The sequence below is a fragment of the Astatotilapia calliptera genome, chromosome 12, assembly GCF_900246225.1.
Source record: "Astatotilapia calliptera chromosome 12, fAstCal1.2, whole genome shotgun sequence".
NCBI classification, from domain to species: Eukaryota; Metazoa; Chordata; class Actinopteri; order Cichliformes; family Cichlidae; genus Astatotilapia; species Astatotilapia calliptera.
This window is the reverse complement of record NC_039313.1, coordinates 26,398,258-26,419,747: the sequence shown is the minus strand read 5'-3', so window position 1 is coordinate 26,419,747 and position 21,490 is coordinate 26,398,258. Positions and strand designations below refer to the sequence as shown.

Here is a 21,490-nt window from a genome sequence, read left to right as displayed (position 1 = left end):
TCACCATAGCAACAGAAACTGTCACTTGTTAAGGGGTGAGGCGTACACGCCATCTAGTGATAGAGTCGAAGTAAGTAGTTGTTATGTCAGGTGTGACGTGTCATAACTTCTTGATGCTTATGATAGTTTATTCAGGCGCTAGGTTTGATTTTTAGTTATGTCAAAGCGCCTGGAATGCGTGAAAAAATAAAAATGAACGAAAGTTGTTGGACAGTACAGCTGCAGGGCAGCAGGGGGCAGTATTGCCCCTCAATTACTGTGTAGGCGGTAAAACAACAGCAACAGTTTTTTCCTTCCACTTTTCACATGTTTTGACATTCCACTCTCTCTATCTCGTTTTGGCTGCACTAACAGAGTCACACTCTCTAATCAACAATTAAAATGATCACTACCAAGTTCATCACATTAACACATAAAAACAGAATAAAGGTAAATTAACAAATATCTGTTCAAATTAGGAGAGAGGCAGTTGAGATTAAATGTGTTGGTCTTCCGCAGCAGCGTGAAGTCCTACTTGTGGCCCTTCTCAGCACTGCTGCTGTAATCTGCGGATCTCTGCATGCAGCCCCTTCAGTGTGTTGGCGTGGTCCTGCTGGAGGAAGAGCAGGTTTTTCTGTGCACTCTGCAACTGATTTTCCAGTGTTACATTTGCTGACGCCATGGTGGATTTTGTTCGGACACACAACTGGCCTCGCAACCTCCAGGCGGACATGACAGAAAGGAGACGAGGTAGAGACAAAATGATCACTACCCAGTTCATCACATTAACAAATAAAAACAGAATAAAGGTAAATTAACAAATATCTGTTCAAATTAGGAGAGAGCCATCAATATCAGATCTGATATAATGATTATCAAAGTCAAAGTCAGTGCTTCATGTAGCTTTGTCTGTCAGAAATTTTGTCAATGAATACAATGAAACAAACATAAAAAAGTATTGATAATTCTATAAAATATATTAAATAATAGTTAAATAATAATCTCTTTTTATCCTCAAAATTGAGATCATGTGCATTCCTGTTTCTGATCATCTCTCAGATGTTTGTAAAACTTGATAGTGGTAAATTCAGTTAATTAGACATGATTTGGAAAGGCACACACTTGTCTATCTATGGTCCCATAGTTGACAGCGCATGTCAGAGGGCAAACCAAGCCATGAAGTCCAAGCAGTTGTCTACAGACATCTGAGTGTATCAAGGCACAGATTTGGAGAATGATACAGAAAAGGCCCCAGTCAGCACAGTAGCCTCCATTATCTCTAAGTGGAAGAAGTTTCAAACCACTAGGACTCTTCCTAGAGCTTGGCTGCCCCGCCAATCTGAGTGATCAGGGTAGAAGGACCTTAGTCAGGGAGGTGAACAAGAACCCAGTGGTCATTTTGACATTATTCCAGCATCTGTTGAAAGAGGAAAATCTTCCAGAAGGACATCTAGTTCTGCAGCACTCCACCAATCAGGTCTGTGAGGTCGAGTAGCCAGACTGAAGCTCCTCCTCAGTTAAAGGCACATGACAGCCTGCCAGGAGTTTGCCAGAAGACACCCAAAACACTCTCAGACCATGGTCACCAAATTTGTCTGGTCTGATTAAACAAAGATTAAACTCTTTGGCCTGAGTGCCAATCATATTTGGAGGAAATTTGGAGGCAGCACTATCATCTGGCCAATGCAATCCCTACAGTGAAGCATGGTGGTGGCAGCATCATGCCATGATGTTTTTCAACAGCAGGAACTGAGAGTCTAGTCAGGGTTGAGGGAGAGATGAATGCAGGTTCAGCAAGACAACAACCCTACAAGCTGCTGCAGTGTGGGATTTTCATGAGCTATTTTTTTTATTATAATAATAATAATAATAATAATAATAATAATAATAATAATAATAATGGATTGCATTTATATAGCGCTTTTCGGGACCCCTCAAAGCGCTTTACAATACCACTATTCATTCACTCTCACATTCATACACTGGTGAAGGCAAGCTACAGTTGTAGCCACAGCTGCCCTGGGGCAGACTGACAGAGGCAAGGCTGCCATATCGTGCCATCGGCCCCTCTGGCCATCACCAGTAGGCGGTAGCTAACATTCTCTCGTCTCCCCAGCAGGCAGGCATGATTTGGGTTTATTTTCTTTCTTTGAAAGGTCTAACCCACTGTGCATTTATCTGTGCAGACTCCACCAAACCCCTTCTATTGTCTGAACTTTGAGTCAGTTCATGACACCCACTTTGACTGATGTTTCTACTCTCACTAGCCACTTTATTAGGTACAGTTGTTCGGCTGCTTGTTAACGCAAATGTCTAATCAGCCAATCACATGTCAGCAACTCTAAATATGCAGACATGGTTAGAATGTGGAAGAAAAATCATTTAAGTGACTTTGATTGTGGTATGGTTGCTGGTGCCAGAAGGCTGAGTGTTTCAGAAACTGCTGAACTACTGGGATTTTCACACTCAATTGTCTCTAGGGTTTGCAGAGAATGGTACAAAAAACAGAAAATATTCAGTAAGTGGCAAGTCTCCAGGGGAAAATGCCTTGTTTCCAGACTGGTCAGACTGCTTTAAACTGCAGTAACACAAATAACCACTCGTTTGCAGAAGAGCATCTCTGAATGCACAATCTGTTGAACCGTGAAGCATCAGCAGCAGAAGATCACACCTGGTGCTACTCCTTTCAGCTAAGAACAGGAAACGGAGAATACAGGCAGCAACTTGTTGAATCTATGGAAGCAGTGCTGAAGCTAAAAATCCAGCCCAGTCCTGGTAAGGTGTACCTAATAAAGTGGTCAACAAGTCTATATTATATTGGCAGAACTGGCAGAATTTCCATCAACCTAACTGCATTTCAATGGTATGATATGTATGTTTATTTACAGTGCTATACCGATAGAAAGTGTGGTTGGTTTGTCTGAAAGAACTAACTGTGGAAACTGTTGTACCAAGTGTGAAATAAATGAAATGAAATTTAATGTATTTTGTTTCATTCGTTAAAATATAATTTTCCAGAGGAATAAATGAACCTTGTCTAATCCCACGTGATATCAGCAAGTTTGACTTAACTTTGCCCAGGGTGTAGTGGGGAAACAGTAGCCTTTTCATTAGTGACCCCAAATATCACTTTAAATTATTTCTGGCTGGGTAAATTCCTCAGTGACACAGCTACTGAGTGAAATGATACAAAACAAAAGCAACAATTTTCATTCCCGACCTGAGAATGAGTCTCGCATGTACAAAAACAAAATATCGTGTGGTATAACTGAAATTATTGTCCAATCTCCAGGAATGTTATTTTTTTGGAAGCGGCCTTTAATATCTCCCTGGCTTTGGCGTGTTTGCGATAGGGATTAAATTTTTCTCATTTCTTTATTTTTAGTGAGTTTGGCACGCTTCCCAGCTTCCCACAGAAAGTAACCAATTTAAAAGAAGCAAAGTTATCCTCGCACCAGCAAAAATAATGTGAAAAATAATTCCCCAACAGAGACCCCTATACCTTCTATGTGATTTGTTTTACTTGCACATTGCCTGAGGCCTCCATACATCATAACTGGTAGTTAAAGAATCTCGTTGAGAGAAACTAACCAAATAAAACATGCAGGATTGACTCGGGACTCTTGCAATTCTAACCGCTGTTTTTCTTTTTGGCCTTTGCCTGCGGGGGATCCACTGACCAAGGCGTCTCTCCCACTTGAGGCGTCCACAGTGGCTTTTCCTTTAACAATCATCAGCTGCAATTTCATTTTTTATTGATCATCTGTTTTGTTTTTTAATGACAAAACCTAGGAAATGCATTCTTTCGAACACAGTAATATTTCCAAGTGATGGTGCACAGACAGTACTGGAAGGTACCCAGGCCCAAAATGGCATACTGATGGAAAAGCAATGAACTTCTTAGCACCAATCACACTTATGCTATTTTTTATACAGCGGACAAAGAAATGATACCATTCCTCATTCTTACACGTGTGTTGTTGGTAATGCCTCTGGATTATTAACAGATTGCGCCGCTTCTCATCAGAGAAATACAAATGAAACGTCAACCTGTCTCAAATGGCACTGTTTTACTGCCCCTGCTCTGACAAGCTGCCAACACCAACACTTCTCAGTTTGTAATAGTTTTACAGTTATTATATTGAGGTTGGCAAGGCAAAACGCAAAGCTCTGAAAACCTAATTTGATTTTCCAGGACCCTTTTTTTTCTTTTTCTTTCTTTTTGTTTTTGCCTGCTTAAAAGAAGACAGTCATGAAAGTGTGATTTATGTAAATGCTTCCAAATGTGCCAACTGCACTTTTATAATGCTACATTTAACGCTTGAGATAACAGCATCTGAACGTAAAATGCAACCACGCTTATAGTCAAAAACTAGTCTGAATACAGATATATGTAGCCTTACAAAAGCAGTGGTGCAGGCCTTTTTATGGGGCAGATCCCTGTGTTTTACTCATCTATTCAGTCATTTAAAGATATTTGCACTGTTTTTTTTTTAATCACTCGGTCATTGTGGACCCAGAGGTTTTCCTGCTCATACAGAATGTACAGTGTGAAAGTGCTGGTAGCATCTGGACTTTATATGAGGCCATTTGAAAATAAAGTGGCAGAATATGTGAAATGAGCACTTAAAGTAAAGGTTATTTCAACAGCAATCAGCTTCTCTGACAAGTTTAACCGTCCAATTTGTTCATGACAAATTTACTAGCTGACAAAACACAGGTGAACACAGAGAGGAAATTACAGCCAGCATGTTACATAGGACCCTCATGGAAAGCCCTGCTATAGAATCATTACACAGCCACTGCCAAAATGTCACCGCATTCATTCTAGTAATGAGGCTGGACTTCATAAAACTATGTTTTCTATGCAACCTTTTTTTTTCCTTTTATAGTCCAGAGAGAGCAGCGTACTCAGTGCCATTTAAAGTGATACTTCAATTACCAATGGTTAATAGACCCTTACACCAGACTTTGAAGTGGCTGTAACTCACAGTGCCAACTTCAGCAGGAAAAACGTGGGCCATGCATGGTTTACTCCTCCCACTCACACACACACTCACACACACACTAGTACGAGACAGTGTGATAAGATACAGATGTGACTAAAATGAACTAATGAGATTGCGAGGGCTCACTGGAAAAATCAGAGGGACGCAGTTATGGAAAATGCCCCCCGGGAGTTTTGATGTTTTTTTAACAGTTAAATTAATACACAATATAGGAGTATTTAAAGTTAAGGAAGTTTATTGTTTATAAAGCCACTTTATGGTCATATTTTGTAATGAATGATGTACTGTATTCCAAAGTTAGAATAAACTTCTTTTTTCTCAGACAGGTCACAGTTATGCAGTGATTCTCTGTGAAAACACAGAATCGGTAGCTTCTGAAGAGTCTGTGGTTTTGTAGATAAAATTTAGGCCCCAGAAACTTTCTGGTTTATAGTCATAGTTTGTTCGTAAAGCATTCATATTCGGGTAGACTTTGGCCGAGTGCAGATTAACAAACAGATGACGACAAAAGCATGAAGGGACTGCATTACCATGAGAAATCATCTAACGATGATGTAGTTCTTTTTTAGCCTTCATTTTATTCAGTGGTTTCAAACATCAGGCCCAGAAGTCAAAACTGATCCAACAAAGACTCCATTTGAGCCCACTGGACAGCTTTATGCTTGTATGAATGGGTGAATTACGCATGTTGTGTGAAGTGTTTTGAGTGCACAGGTAGAGTAGAAAAGTTTTACAAAAACCATTTACCATTACCATCTCTCGACAACCATTCATATCGACCATATAAATGTATGGATCCTATATGTTACACCTTTGTGATGGGAATCTAGAAATGGAAATCATGGCCTGAATATCCATTAGCTACAATGAAAGCTTCAGAATGCTGCACTGTGTTATAAAGTAAAAACAACAACAACAAAAAATTAGAGTACTTAAATAAAGCTTTATCAAACATAGAATTTATTTGCTTTGTCACATATGAAGTAGCTATTTAGAAAAAATATAAGCAGTCTATAGGCTAACTTTTGTGGTGAGGTTATGTGCAAACCCTTTGTTTGTGGTGGGTACACACTGCTCAGATTATCGCAGTTTGAGTCAACAACCAAAAGAGAAGCAGAAGCACACATGTGTTTCCTGTATTCAGAGCATGTAAAAAAAAATCCCCCAAGCTCCTATTTCGACCACCTCAGTCATTCACTGTACCACCATAATCACTGCTCTGAGATAGAGCTCAGAGATTCTGTTTTTCCAGAGACATAGGAGACTGGCTGTAGGTTTTTCCTGTTTTCAATAGAAACTTTTTATCCTGGTCTTTAGTCACAATAAGGATGAGAATTGTGCTGACTTCTTCATTTCATGTGCCCACTTCTATTCATCCTCAAACCACTGCTGGGGTACGCCAAAGGAGCTCTTACAACACTGGACGTTTATATGCAAACATCCAAATCTTTACCAGGACTCAACTAAACACATCCCCAACACCTCAAAGAGTGATTTCACATGTTGGAAAGTGCATTTATTTGCTCCCTTGCTAAAATTTCTAGAGGTCCACTAAGGTCAGCTGGGGAAGAAAAGACTGTTCCTTTTCTTGGCACCCAAATTCAGGTGCGTATACGTGGTTTTGAAAACAACTTTCCTCAGACAGCTGACATAAAAGGAATGACTGCAAAACAAAAGCGTAATTAATGTGAAAAGACATATGCAGACCAGAACAAAGCGTTAAATCCATAAAAATGGATAAAATGGATTTCACTGGCCCATTGTCTCACCAATAAATATCCACTCCTTCTTCTAGTGACATATTTTAGCACCTACAAGGTCCGCTACTTTAACTGTTAATTCAACTCAAAATTAAGAGAAAGAAATGACAACTTAAGCCAAGCTCAGGCAACAGTTTTGTAATTTTGTTGACCGACTCTGTCTTTGTCATCCTCCACTTTTCCAACAATTTTCATGAAACGAAAATGTTTGTTTTTGCACACAAACAGCAGTGATCCCACAGAATACTGGGTGAATAATCCTCTTTTTAAACCTACATGTGCCATACATATCAGGAGCTTTAATTATATCAGTAAAATCACTCTCATGCTCCCTGAGTCTTGGTTTGAGTTTCTGTTTCTTTATTCTCTTCTGGTTCTTTGTGAAGGGAATTATGTTCAACTTTTGTTTGTATTTTTGTTCCATTTTTCTTTAAACTTAGTGTCATATTTTTCCTGGTGTTATCTATCATTACCTTTCCAATGCCCTGTTTGTATTTTCTCAGTTCCCTGGACACTTTATAAGTCAGCTTCAGAATAGACAATGGTGAAAACTTAGCAGCACCAACATAATGGCTAATTTGCAACCTTTGTTATACATTACAAAAATACAATCTAGGAAATGTCCATTCATCTTCTTCCACTTATCCAGTTTAGGGTCTTGGGAGGGGTGGAGGGCTACACCCCGGACAGGTCACCAGTCTGTCACAGGGTTAACACAGCGACACAACCATTCGCATGTTTGGAGCCCGTTGGAGGAAACTCACAAAGATAGAGGTAGAACATACATACTCCACACAGGAAGGCCCCAGACTGGATTATAAAACCCAGGACCTTCTTGCTGTGAGACACCAGTATCAACCACAACAGTGCCGCCAATAAGAAAACTTTTTCTAAAAATATCTAAGGCAATAATTAGGACATCCAGCTGCTGAATTTGTTTTCCTTTTAGATCAACACTAAACGATTTTAAACGTTTTCAAAATTTTATGTTACTCTGGTAATCTAAGGATCTTGGAAAGAAAAGCATCTGGACTCCACCTGGTTTGAAAGAGGAGTGAAAGAAGCCATTTATGTCCACTGTGAGCGACCATCTTTGAACAGAGGCGGTGGTTTACGACACCAACTGTCTGCCATCTATAATCCAGTTTTGAGATCCCTTCCCAGACGCCTAAACACCTACTCACATGCTGGGCCATCTGACCTCAGGAAATCACATGATAGGGTGGGGCCAGGTTTCACAATTAGCTCACTCGAAACCCTGGCTGATTTTGACCCACACCCATTTTCACACCTTGGCTCATGTGATTAGGTAGAGGATCATCAGGGGGTCCTTTGTCCCTCTTTGGGGGGAAACTCCCACTGGGTTTAGATCTGGGACTCTCCACCATTTGACCCTTAAAACTGAAGAAGCTTCTCGGATGAGAGGTGAAACGTCTTCAAGCAACTTAAGGAAGTCCAAGCTCCTTACGATGACCTGGATGACTGAGAACCTTCACAGACATGTTACTCTGGTAACCACTGCATAAAATAGCCTAGCGCTCAACTTTAACCAAATAAGGAACAGGTGCCTTGCTTGCTGCAGTGCACAGCTCATGCAATTGCTAGATGCTGTGGACTCGTTGCATAAAGGCTTGAAATGCAAAAAGACAGTTAGTCTAGCTCTACTCAAACATAACAAAATCCACCTAACCACACCTCTAATGTTAACTATTTACAAATATTGCTTGTCTAATCCAGTGAAGACCTCCATAAAAAAAAGGTTCGTTAGTTTAACAGGTTAGTCTGACTACCTCTCCTTGAGGTTTGTACTAAGCGAGGCAAAGCAGCTGCTAGTTGTAACATTATTAACCTGACATTCATGTGTGATAGTGAGCAAATGAGCACATTTGCCAAATTGTCAAACATTCCTTTAATCTCCACGGACCCGGATGTTGGCCAGAACCTGGCTGCTTGACGTGCTTACATCCTATAACCTCAAAATCTGCAGTAAAATAAGAAGAGCGTGATCAATTATATTCTGGGGAAGTAAAATGACTAAAATGGCAGTGATGTCTGTAAACCTTGCCCCAGCTTATGGTTTCTGCATGTGTTTCTTTATATTACAAAGCCTAGATATGTCAACTCCTCTTTCCAGAGTGTGGCGCTAAGCATGAGACACATGCTGAAAGATCAAATGCTGTAAATAAACACTGTCTGCTGTTTATACATCTCACATATGGATTTTAGTGCCTATGTGATCTCAAAAGGCCTTGGGCTCTCTCCAGTCAAGCTGGGCTACTCATCCTTTAGTGCAGGACTCCAAATAAAACAGAGCTGCTTAGCCAAGCAAAACCCACTACAGAGCTATTTTCCACCATCTGTGTGGCCAGGCAAAATACGAGGAAACCATTTACCCAGGCCTTCTCAGATCAAGGAACGCTAGATCAGTCGGATTGACAAAAAGGCCCAATCAACGCACTGTCAAGGCCCTTCCTAAAGTTGTCCACTTCCTCTGTGGGGGTAAATGAAAAGCTTCGCCTATTCCTGTGCCTCTCCCAACAGGACAGCTGCTTCACCACGTCTGAGTAACCCTTCTGAACTAAGAATATTTGCTTTTGAACCAACGTCTTTTATTTCTTCCCACCATTTGAGTCAGACGCATTTCACCAATATTGACGACATCCTGAGTTCCCACGTTGGGTCAAGATGTTCCAGTCCACTTGCCAGATATTTCCCTTCATACTGGTCCTGCATTCACCTGCTGCCAACATCCCCACGAGTCTCCCAGAGTCCCTTTCTGCAGGCCTGTTTTTACATCCTTGCAACAAGGACATCTCTCCTCAGTGAGGCTGCAGTGGGTGTATTCTCAGGGACTCACAGAGGGACTAAACTTGACTATCCTCTTTCAAAGAGGGCTGAAGGAGACCACAGAACACCCTAGCCCAGCTGCTTGGATGGAAACTCAACAACAGCTGGCCTCTGTGAGACTAGTAAGCACAGGAAAGCCATGGATTACAGCCTCCACTGCCACCACCGTCTTTACGAACGTCGCTGTCATCCGTGGCTATCAGTCCACTTGAACTCAACAATGGAAAATTTCAAGGTCTAAGTCAATATAAACTGGGGGAAAAAATGTAATTTTGCATTGCATGTAAGTAAACTATCTACTGAACAGAGCTGCCCTGTATAATTCTGATTGTGCCTCCACTATTCTACAGAATTGCTTTTAATAAGCCCCTCCAATCCAAGACTTTGCAGATGATTCCTCCAGTGCATAGTCTGCTGTTTAGTGGCAAAAGTGATTGAGTTTCATTTCAGGAAATTCTTTCCATTCTGTATTTTCATTCAGGCAGGGGCACAGCTCTGCCTTCAAACTCTGTGACTGCCCTGCTCCAGTGCCCCAGAGAGTGCAATGAAAAGAGTCTTTATGTGCCACTCACTCAGACTCATTACCATAAGTGACAACATGTCAGCAACGCTCAGACAAACAAATGAATAGAGCATCTCTTTGGCTTCACAAATAAACGCCTTTAACGCCGTTTGAAAGCATTTAAATGAGTCTTTAAAAAATTGGCTGTGATTTTAAATCTGATGACGCAAGCAGCTGCTATACACGGACAATAATTTTAGAATTCCATTCGATTTTTCCTGGAGCAATATTCCTGATAAACACACCTTAACATAAATCAATCCGTTAACTGTTATGTTTTGTTTTTCTTGGAGGAAGAGCACTCTTAATGAATCAAATGCTTGGCAGCGTCTCCTGGCTTCGATAACAGCACCATCAGATGGCTCAGTGTTCTGACTTGCCTCTCTAAATACCAAAACATGAATATGCCAGGGTGACATTGCTGCAGATCTGTATTGGAAAGAAAAACTTCAGTAAGGTTGACTTAGCACATGGTGCAAGCACAACAGGATCTGTTATGTGGTGTGAAGCAACTGTGGACTAAACCGTACAAATCACTCCACAGAGGTGTGGAACTGTGACCATCTGTGACCAGAGGTCTACTGGTGTGGTGTGTGCTGAAGGAAATTACACTGACATGGGTGACACGCATGAAATAAACTGCACAAACGTGATGCAGGGAGAAATTGGAAGTGGGGGTTTGTGTAAACAAAACTGGAGGTTGCGCTGTCAACTCAGTGCCGGCTGAGCAGCTGGTAGGCCATCAAGGTGAAGTGAACAAGGCAGGAGCAACAACATGCTGCCAACCCAGCTCCTGCCCCAGGAGAGGCAATTACCAACAGAGCAAGGTTAGACCAAAAGTTTGGAGAACAAATTTTAAACATTTACTGTTTTTAATAATATATTTATTAACAATAAATTATTGTCAATATGAGTCTTAAGAGTATGGTGAAACTCTAAAGAGTTAACTTGAGTTTCTGTTGTTGGTCCAAATTCTGTAGGAAGAGAGTACAAATAGGTTTTTCCTGCCCACTGTCACCAAAGCACTTAATCACAGGGGGTCAAATGATTGGTGGGGTTTTCTCTGTTTTCTCTGTATTATTGTAGGGCCCTTACCTTACAATATAAAGAGCCTTGAGGCAGCTGTTGCTGTGATTTGGTGCTATATAAATAAAAGTGATCTGGTGTCAAGATCCTGTGGCTGCAAAACAAGCCCAAATCAATCCCTCTCCACCACCATGCTTGACAGCGGGTTTGAGATGTTTGTGCTGATATGCCGTGTTTGATTTTCTCTAAACATCTCCACTTTGCTCTCATCTGTCCGAACACAGTTCCAGAAGTCTTGATGTTTGTTCAGATGCAATTTTTTAAATCTAAGCTGTGCTGCCATGTTCCTTTCGGAGAGAAGAGACTTTCTCTGGGCAACGCTTCTGAACAAGCCACACTTGTTCAGTCTTTTTCTAGTTGTAATTGTCCTGAACGTTAACATGCTACCTGGGGCCTGTAGAGTCTGCTATGTGGCTGTTGGGTTCTTTGCTGTGTCTCTGAGCATAGCATGGTCTGACCTCAGGGTAAATTTGTTGTCTTTTTGTTTGTAGACTCTTCCAAGTTTATTCAAATTTGATTAATTTAAAATACTTTAAAGACTGAATAAAGAGAGTCGAGTGTGAGAGCGTTTTTCAGCTCAGAGATTAACTGACCGGCACAAAAGTATCATTTCACTTAAATTACTTTCTTTTTTGTTTCTGTGTCTATTAAAATTTGTGAACTTGAAAGGTGCTTCTGACTGATCCAGACTAAGCTATACTAGGACAAACTAAACAACAGCTGGTTACTTTAAGTCTTAAAAAGAAACCCGACGCATGTATTTCTCCAAATGCTGAACTTTTCATGCAAACATCTTAGCACTAAATATTTGCATGCAACATTTTTCAACTCAGAAATATTAGTTTCATCTGTCAAATGTCTGCAAGCTGCAGGTAAGACAAATGCATTGAGAAAACGGGAAGAATCGGATGATACTGAGAACCAAAGCGAGGCGGAGTGTTTGTGCACATTCCTGAAAGCCACAACTCCTGTTGGCAGGTTGTCCTCCTGTGCCGGTTAGCCCTCCCTGACCCACATGTTTATGTCTAGGGTTTCTCTCCTTCTCCCATAGTTTCCAAATATTTTCTGATGCCACTGAGGAATGCTCTGATGTTATTGAAGCTCAAACTCAATGAGCAGGATCCTTGTTTTTATTTCAGAGGACTCTTTATAAAGAGGCCGCACTTATCTTTTCTAAATCTAAGGACCAAAAGCTCGTGTGAAGAGGTTCTTTTTTTCTTTTAAACTGATGAAACACACACACCAGTGCAAGACTGTACAGTAGCACAGATGTCAATATGTGACATGGTTTATTTCTATAGCTCTCTGAGAAATATTTGCTTTTGGATTAACCTGAATGTCTTCTTTGTTGAGTTGAAGAATGCTTGCTAAAAATAAAACTGTGGTGTAATGGAGGTTTCTGAGGCCCAGTTGGTTCTCCAGCCAGTGGGCTCACAGTGGGTCTGCAAGACCTCTCTAATTCAGCCCACATATATTTCTGCATTTTTCATACATAAATAAACAGAAATCACGCAGTCTGGCAGCGGTGTGACAGGGGAGGTGTAAACTACACAACCACAATATAGGGGCTAGCCTCATAGAACTTTACCATGCCACTCAAGTTAGACTTGGTGGTAGCTGTATTTGCAGCCTGTAGAGGGTAATTACAGGTAAAGGAATATTTTCACATTGTGGAAAGAAAACACATACACTCTGCCACTGAAATTTAGCAGATCTATACCACTCTTTTATCTGTGCATTAAGCCATAAACTGAAGCCACAGATGCATTTAGCTTGGCACAAAGCAGAGGCTGGAGTCATTCACACATGTGCAACTCACAAGTCATAACCTGACAGTTAGAGAGTCTAGCTGAGCTGCTGAAGCGCTTTCTCCTCCAATTTCCATACAACACAACTGAAATCTCAGTTATCCTTCCAGGTGTATGTATTTGATCTCAGATGATTTGTTCTGATCAAAATATTTTATTTTCATGCATTTCTGCAGTCCCGCCTTTTCAGGCAAGTAGTCATGTATTTGATAGGGCACAATCCTAATAACTCAAGAAATGGAGGAAAAGCTTCAAACATAATGCAATGTGATGTTCCCGTGTCGAAAAGGTAATAAATCAGGGTGCACTTTATTGCATTAAATTTTGCTTTGATATGAGCATGTACTGTTTTTGGTTTCTCAGTCTCAGTTATATATAGCCAGTGATAATAAGCACATTTTTAATAAATCAGTTAAACTTCATTAAAAGCAAATGTTCTTCAAGATTATTTGAAAAGTTTTGGAGGCTGTTCACATCTTTTGATATATACATGAACGTGCACATTATTGTGGCATCTAATGACGTGAATGATAAGTGATGGCTTACAGGTGCAGTACATAAATAGCCACAGCTATGCTTGCAGCAGTGGGAACAAGTTTTAATATGCAAACAGGGCAAATCAGGTAATTCTGTTCATGGCAAGTTGCCTCTGCTTAAGTCTGTTTGCTGTGTTTTTAAACAGGACAACATGCTGGTGACATCTGCCCGCTACTCTATCACATTATGTGTGTGCACACAACATACATAGCCGTACCACCCAATCCACTTTCTTCCACTTTTCCTTTTCAGAGTCGCCAGAGACTTTCACAGCTTTCGCAGGTTACACCCTGGACAGATTGCCAGTCTACTGCAGGGCTAACACAGAGAGACAGACAATCATTCTCACTCATAGCCAACTTAGAATCACCAATAACCATAACCCCGTGCATGTCTTTGGACTTTTGGGATCACCTGAGAGATCCCACGCAAGCAAAAAACATGTGCGCTGTACATGGTTGGTGGAGTCAAACCTTGGTACTTCTTAATGTGAGGCAACAGCGCTAACCACTGCACCACCGTGCAGCCCATGCTGCTCCATAATGGGAATGTTAAGTCTTTTAAAAAAGACTTCGTTGAATCCACAGATTTGGGAATGTTCCCATTCCCCATTCAGTGGAATAGGTACATTACAACATTTGATCACGTCTGACTCATCCATTTGATTGAAGTTTACGGTCACTGAAAGTCATGATTTAACTAAATAAAAAGAATTATGAGCTTTTCATTCCAGATGTTTTTCTTTATGAGTAACAGCTGTAATATCTGAAAAATTCAGATGATCTATTCTCCATAATACATTCAATAATCTACTTAAAGTTTCAGTTTTCTCTCTGGATGTGTTACTGGATGTTATTTAAAAGACCCAGCAGATTTGCCTGCTTCAAACAAGCTTCTCCCTTTCCCACAGTAACTCTGTCTCCCCTAAACCAGCAGAGACGGAGAGGACACATCTGCTGCAGCTGTGCAGATACAAAGCTGCCTATTACGGCAGGTAAACTCGCTCATTACAGCACCGAAATTGAAGGGCTGTGGCTGCCAACTACAATATTTCAACACTGCACAGTAGTTTCATCACTTGTGATAAACAACATAAAAATGTTCCAAAGGGATAATATATTGAGATATATAAACTGTGCATTTGAGGTTGATTGTATGATTTGTGTTCGCAGCTGGCAGAGTATATTTAGACCTATATGCTTGGCAAATTGTACCAAAGGGTGTCTGCTCTGGAGTGTTTCAGGTGCACTTGGATATTTACCTTTCACCCTTAAGTCGTGGAGGAGAAAGCTTCCACCCAGAACAAGCTTCTTTAATCAGGAGCTGTTTGGTCAGGTGAACTAGCCCCGACTGAGATGTTTTCTGTGTAATCAGTGAACTACTAATAAAGAGCTGTAAGCCTTTGAAGGCTAGTACAAAACAGACGGTGCAAAGAAAATCATACCTATAATGTTTTGTATGTGCAGGAAAATTTGATCTCTCCAGCATTAGCAAGAAATATAAGTTACATTTGATTTATTTACAGCATTTATAGTTGCATCTCATTTATCCTTTGTTGATGCAACATAATGACCTGTATTTTTAAATTAAAGCTCCCTAATTAACCAGCAGTTTTAAGACTTTTAATTAACCTCTTTACGGGAGCTTTTCTTTACGACTTTCTCTTAGTGAGAAGAGATGTTGAGACCGGCTCACAGGTCCAAGCACTTAAAAAAATCCCACAGAATTAAAGAAATGTTTTATGAGAACAAGCAGATTCATAACAGGCAAGCAGTCAGGGAGTTTTTCCACTCGGGGCATGAGCAACGCAGGAAACTGCAATGAGCAACAAAACAGCTGTTAAAGTTTATGGGCTTGGAGCAATTTATTCATACTGTGCATTAAAAGAGCAAAACTTTGAAGAGGGTGTTTACTTGCGGTCATAGAGGACAGCCCATGCGGTAAGAAAAAGACAGACATGGGGGAGAAATAGCGGGGAACCCACCTTTTCATTTTTGAGATCACAAAGATTCAGACAGTGTGAGTAAACATGTAAAATCATTTACTTTTACTAAGGTAAAGGTTTTAAAATCCTAACAAACTAGTGCCAGTCAAGATGCTGGCATACAATGCTACACTTACCAGTGAGTGACTTAGTTTCCTTCCACGTTTTAAATACAGGTAAAAAGAAAGAAAGAAAGAAAAAAAAGCCATAATTCTTTTGCCAAAAGAAAAATGAGGCCCAAATTGAGATTTTCTGAACTTAAAATTTGTACATGCCACACATCGGCTATTTACATCCACTCTTGTAACACCAGGGTTTCTGCGGATTGACCCCAGGTATGAATATGACCATTCCCCTGGTATGATACTTTCCAGACCAGCAGACTTGTCTGTGACACCCACTGGTCTGAACCATTTGTTATAGTTCCCTCAGCGGTCTGGAATTCATCAGGCACTGTCCTGGAGTGTCTATCATCTATACTTACTTGTGACATTTAATAAACAAGCATTAGTCTTGCACCACAAGCAAGCCAAAATGTTTGATTTATCCAGTGGCACAACTTCACATCTACAAAACAGACTGGTACAAATTTTTTGGATGGACATTCACAGTTTCCAGAATATGACTCTATAACTGCCTCGAGTACAATCATTTGTTCAGGAATTTAATTTCCACAATTCTTTTTGTATTTCTTTTAAATAAAACACATGCTGAACTAATGACATTAATATCACAGACTGTATAAAAAAGATGGACATAGATTTCAAAACAAAAACGATGCATAGGGACACTCTCGTTTTGAAGCCTCAAGTGGAGTTCTTTTACATTCTCGGTGGTTTAAAGGTGAATCCATAGACCATAGACCAAGTGTGTCACGGTCCTGGGTCGGATTGACCCAGCATTTTGAATTCCTTATGTTTTGGTTTATTTTTGAATGATGGATTGTTCTTTATGTTTCTCTGGTGCTTTGTTGATTTTTATTATGAATCTGTGTTTCAGTTATTCTGGTATGCTTCTGCATTATGATTAAGGTTCGGGTTGTATTTGGTTATTTTTGCCGGTTTAGTTCAGCGTCTTGTCTGTCTCACTCTGTCGAGTCCGTGTCCTAGTTAAGTGTGTCTTGTTTCCTGTTTTACTCTGAAGGTTCATGTTCCTGTCATATGTCAGTGTTTCTAGCTTTGTTCCCCCCGTCTCATTAGGTCTTATTCCTCCCAGCTGTGTTCCCCTTCTGTCTCTAATTCCTTGATGACTTCCTCAGTGAATTTAAGCCCAGTGTTTCTTCGTGTCAGTGTTGCATTGTACCCTCACTTCCTCTGTGTTCTGGTTGCCAGCCTGCCAACCTGTCTAGTTATTCTGTACTCCCAGTTTAGTTAGTGTTTTTCCTGTTCTGCTTCATCCCAGCAATAAAGCTGTTTATTTTGAGTTTCTTCCGCCTCCGTGAGTCCTGCATTTTGGGTCCTCTCTTCCTGCCTGCCTACACAGAGACATGACAAAGTGCTGTTTTTTTTTTCAAATGAATCAAATCAAAAGAACCAAAAGTCAACAAAAGACAGGGACAGACTGCAACAGCTGTGTGAGCATTTACTTACCAGTAAAGCAGCTACACACTTAACTTAAGCGTATATAATATTTTAACAGGTAAATTATATTAAAAATATTAACCTTGGTATAGCTGTCATGAATGGGGGATTAGCTATGGAGAGAAAAACAGTTTTTATGTGCTCTAAACAGTTGTCTTCCATCGGGGCAAGCACAGCAAATACTGCTTGCCCAGTGAAATCTAAAAATAGAAATCTAAAAATCAATTAATCCCAGAGTGAAACCTCTCTTTCCATCTCAACAGTATTCTGTGCCATTAGCATCTTTCACTGCGTCCTTTTAATTGCTGCTATCATGTGGCCACAGTTGGATATTGTCTGAGAAAGCAGGGTTAATTCTGCTTGCCTCCAGTTCCACTGAAATCTGCAGTGAAGGTTGATTTCATGGGCGCATCCATTTCCTTTTAACAATGGCTTGAGGACTGAGCAAAGTATACAAGCTTGTTTACTAGCACAAGCAAGTAAACAAGAACATTGTGCTACAAATTATTACCTTTATTTTTTATCATTTATATACAATTTGCCAGTAATCCATATGTGTGCTGAGGCATTCCCATAGTGTTTTATGGTGCCTTTAAAATGAACAATTAAGTAAAATTCCTCTAGGCTAATAGCAAATATTATAAAAGTAAATTATAATTGTTCAGTCAGGAAGCATGTGGATGTTACTGTTTAGCTCGAGGCAACTGCTGTGCTTAAGCACAGTCTCACAAAGAAGCAACACAAATATTTTCTTCAAAGCAAGTTATATCTTGTTGCTCTTTAGAAAGACGTCTTTCATCGTCATAATTATCCTGTTTTTTCTTTGTGTTTTCTTTTGATAAAAGTGAAATGACTGCATGCTTTTCTTAACCAGTTGATGAAGACTCCTGCTTTGAGTCTTTTATCCTAACCAGACATTTGACATAAAATAGCATCCTGCTCCTTATCTATCTATCTATCTATCTATCTATCTATCTATCTATCTATCTATCTATCTATCTATCTATCTATCTATCTATCTATCTATCTATCTATCTATCTATCTATCTATATATATATATATATATATATATATATATATATATATATATATATATCTTTTCTGCATTCATTAGTTGCAGATTGCTGAATCACATACAGCTATAGTCTCTGAACTATAAAGAGCTATAGCTGAGAACATAAATGCAAATAAGGCAATAAAATATACTACCACTGCGGTCTTGGCTTTGATGCAGGCAAGATCCTTCTTCTGTCTGACAAACAGGGCGGTTACTGCAGACTTTACCAAGTTCGCCAGTGCAAAATTACAAACATAGAGGCTTTACTCATACAGCTTTCATATTTGGTATACTATTTTATAAGTTCATCATTTTGTGTAGCTAAACGTGTAGCCTTGTGCTTAAAAATGTCCTTAAAATGTGTTTTGAATTGAATGTGGACTCTCCTCTGCTTTCCCTCTCTCTGTATGTTTGTACAGGTGCACGCGTGATGTATGCGTTGCAGCCACTGTGTGACTGTGCACTGACCCACTTCCAGCATTTGGCACACTGGCACTACTGCCTCTGTCCTGAGTGGAGAGACGTTGAGGCCCAGCAACAAACAGCCCTCTGTCACTGGGAAGAAGTCGTACTTAGTTTTAATGGCCCTAAATTCTGCTCCTAAATTTATAATTACTCCAAGATTTCTGAAGTTACTGTTCTGCTGGTGTGCACATGTATAAATTTGCACACATGCACAGAAGCTATAAATCTGCACTGTAAGTGTCCTACAGAACTACCGTTGTTATAATTAACACCTGCAGCTCTGCTGATGACCCACCATCACTTTTACAAACCCTTTTACAGATTAAAAAAACCCAGCTAGAGTAAGGTTTGACAAATATAATCAGCATGGCAGTCATCAGCATGATGGGATCTGCGAGGTGAGTGGGGTGCATAGTCTGGCAGTAATGTTATTATAAAACTTGAACTCTGGGGTTGGGTAACATTAACTCCTGAGCCAATTAAAGCACATTAAATGCTGGAGACTCATCGGGCAAATGTACCCCTGTGTGTCCCATACTCTGGCTGTTATTCTTCAATGCTCCCCTGCAAAGTCTCTTTGCTGTTGGGGTTAACGGATATTAAGACATCTAAAAACGTTGAAGAGAAGAGAAGAGAAGAGAAGAGAAGAGAAGAGAAGAGAAGAGAAGAGAAGAGAAGAGAAGAGAAGATGACGAAGATGTGTTTTCAGCTGTGATGTTAATATGGGCTATGGTTAATATGGGTTTTGTATTAAATCCAAACAGGCCACTAGGTGTCTCCTGTCACTGCTGGCAAACACACTCAACCTCTGGCGCTACATAAATACATGGTGAGTTTCTAACAAAGGTACGCCCAGGGCTAGTTTTACATTTCCCTCAATTCACAGACCTTGAAAGTATTGTTTGCTTTTGTTAAAATATATTTGCCAACCTTTTTTCCATTTTCTGGAACTTTATCCATGTCTCGCTGTGCCTCAGTGAGACAATTTTAGGGTTCATGGGTAGGCTTTATGAGACTTACACCACAAATCCAGTCACACAGTGTCATTTCTGGAAGAACCAACAAGTCTGACATGGGTGATACTGGCAGACATGGCAAAGTGACAAGTAAAAACGCAATAAAATATACGAATGCAAATAGATCATCTAATTAGTTGGCCCACTGTATTGCTGTCTGAGTGAAGTGGAATCTGTTAGGAAGTCCAGCCCATCAGGCTGTCTTCACTGAAGCATCAGCCCACCTCAAAGCCTTGACTCTTTCATGCTGGGAGCAGTGTGTGAATCTGTCCCCCTGCCAGTTCCCTCTACAAGAACTCTACTGCATCTTAATGCTCTGAATTACAGTCATGCATTCGATGGCTGTCTGGCAGAGAGGGGGTTCCCACACCTGGAAGCTGACAGGGCAGCAAAGCCGATTGCTCCTGGCAGAGGTTAGGCTGCCACTACAAGGAACAGTCAGTTCTGTCATAGCTCGGGAGCTTTTTATTCAAGGTCATCTCTTCTCTTTTCTGGAATTAGACCAAGGATTTTGGGTGTGTGCCTGTTTTCATTACTTGAAAAAGCAATATTCTCTCAAGCTGGCATGCCTGTCCGAAACACAAATGACAGCTGGGCTCACACAAAGTTTGGTGGGGCTGCAGGTCTTTTGGTTCACTCCCTTTGACCTTAAACTGCAGGCATGTAGTAAAGCAGGTAAAGTTTCCCATCAGTTCTGGGTGTTCGCAGAATGTGAGGGTGCATGATATGATTTTATTAGCAAAATTCAAATACGTTTGCATTTTAAAAATAGTCCCCTTAAACTAAAACTTCAGCTCGAAACAACAGCAGATGTTGCATTTCATGAGGCAATCACAAGTTCTGAGAACGTGTCCAGTGGCTGAGATAGAGCACTGCCGCTGGACATTAGCACATTTTGATGTGCACGGACTCTTGATCCCAGCTTCACAGATCCTGACTGCGCATTTGTATGAGCTAAAGAAAACTCTGCACTGGCACCCAAATTCTTGATCTGCATGCGGCTCGTCAGTGCAGCTACCAAAACCACCACCACCAGCTCTCCAGCAGATGGAGGTTCTGGATTGTCTTCGCTGAAGCACGGGTGAGCCTATCCAAAAGAAGCTCAGGGAAATTAGTAACAGCTGTTGAGATCCTTGCAGATTTGAGATGCATCTTTGAGGACTGATTTTAATTTGTTTAATCTACATTTCTGTGTATTTGCTTCAGTCTGACAAGAACAGTGTGAGAAGTAACACAGTAGCAAAGGTTTTTCTGAAGGTTTCTGGAGCACAGATTTTGTGTCTGGGGCTGCAGTATGAGCAGAGCTCCTTCCTGTCTCTCACAGGATGTGGGGTGTCCTGTCTGGCAGCAGCAGAGAAGGCCGCCCGGCTTCAAAGCCATGAGGAAGTGGTCAGGAGATGAGAAGAGGTAGGGAGGACGGGGGAGGAGGCGCCAGAGAGCCCTAGCACTGCTCCGATGAATACCTCCAAAGCCCTCTGATTTGAATTCAGTATATTTCCACATGAACTCAATAAAGACACAGTATAAACTTCATGGAGAGGCTGATATATATGGACGTATAATTTATTTTGCACACAGATGTTTAGCTTTTGCGATACTACTTGTAATGAAGACACACGTCCAACCTGCAGTCTAACAGTTCAGATATTCATGCGGCAGATACACACTGTATTCTACTGAATGCTGTTAATAGCTCTAAGTGGAGTTCAGTTTCCTTCCTACAGACCCTAGTTCTGTTTACAAGTGAGGGGGCTGTCTGAAAGACTCTTGCAAATCTTGACTTCAGAAGTATGTGCAGT

The 21,490-nt window shown here is 40.6% G+C and overlaps 1 long non-coding RNA gene across 1 annotated transcript; it reads left to right on the top strand.

Annotated features, from left to right (window-relative positions):
• Positions 1–7: 7 nt before the first annotated feature.
• LOC113033434 (uncharacterized) lies at positions 8–19,485 on the top strand. Its single transcript, XR_003274026.1, has 3 exons — positions 8–70; positions 499–729; positions 18,630–19,485. It is a non-coding gene; the product is annotated as an uncharacterized LOC113033434 (long non-coding RNA).
• The last annotated feature ends 2,005 nt before the right edge of the window (positions 19,486–21,490 follow it).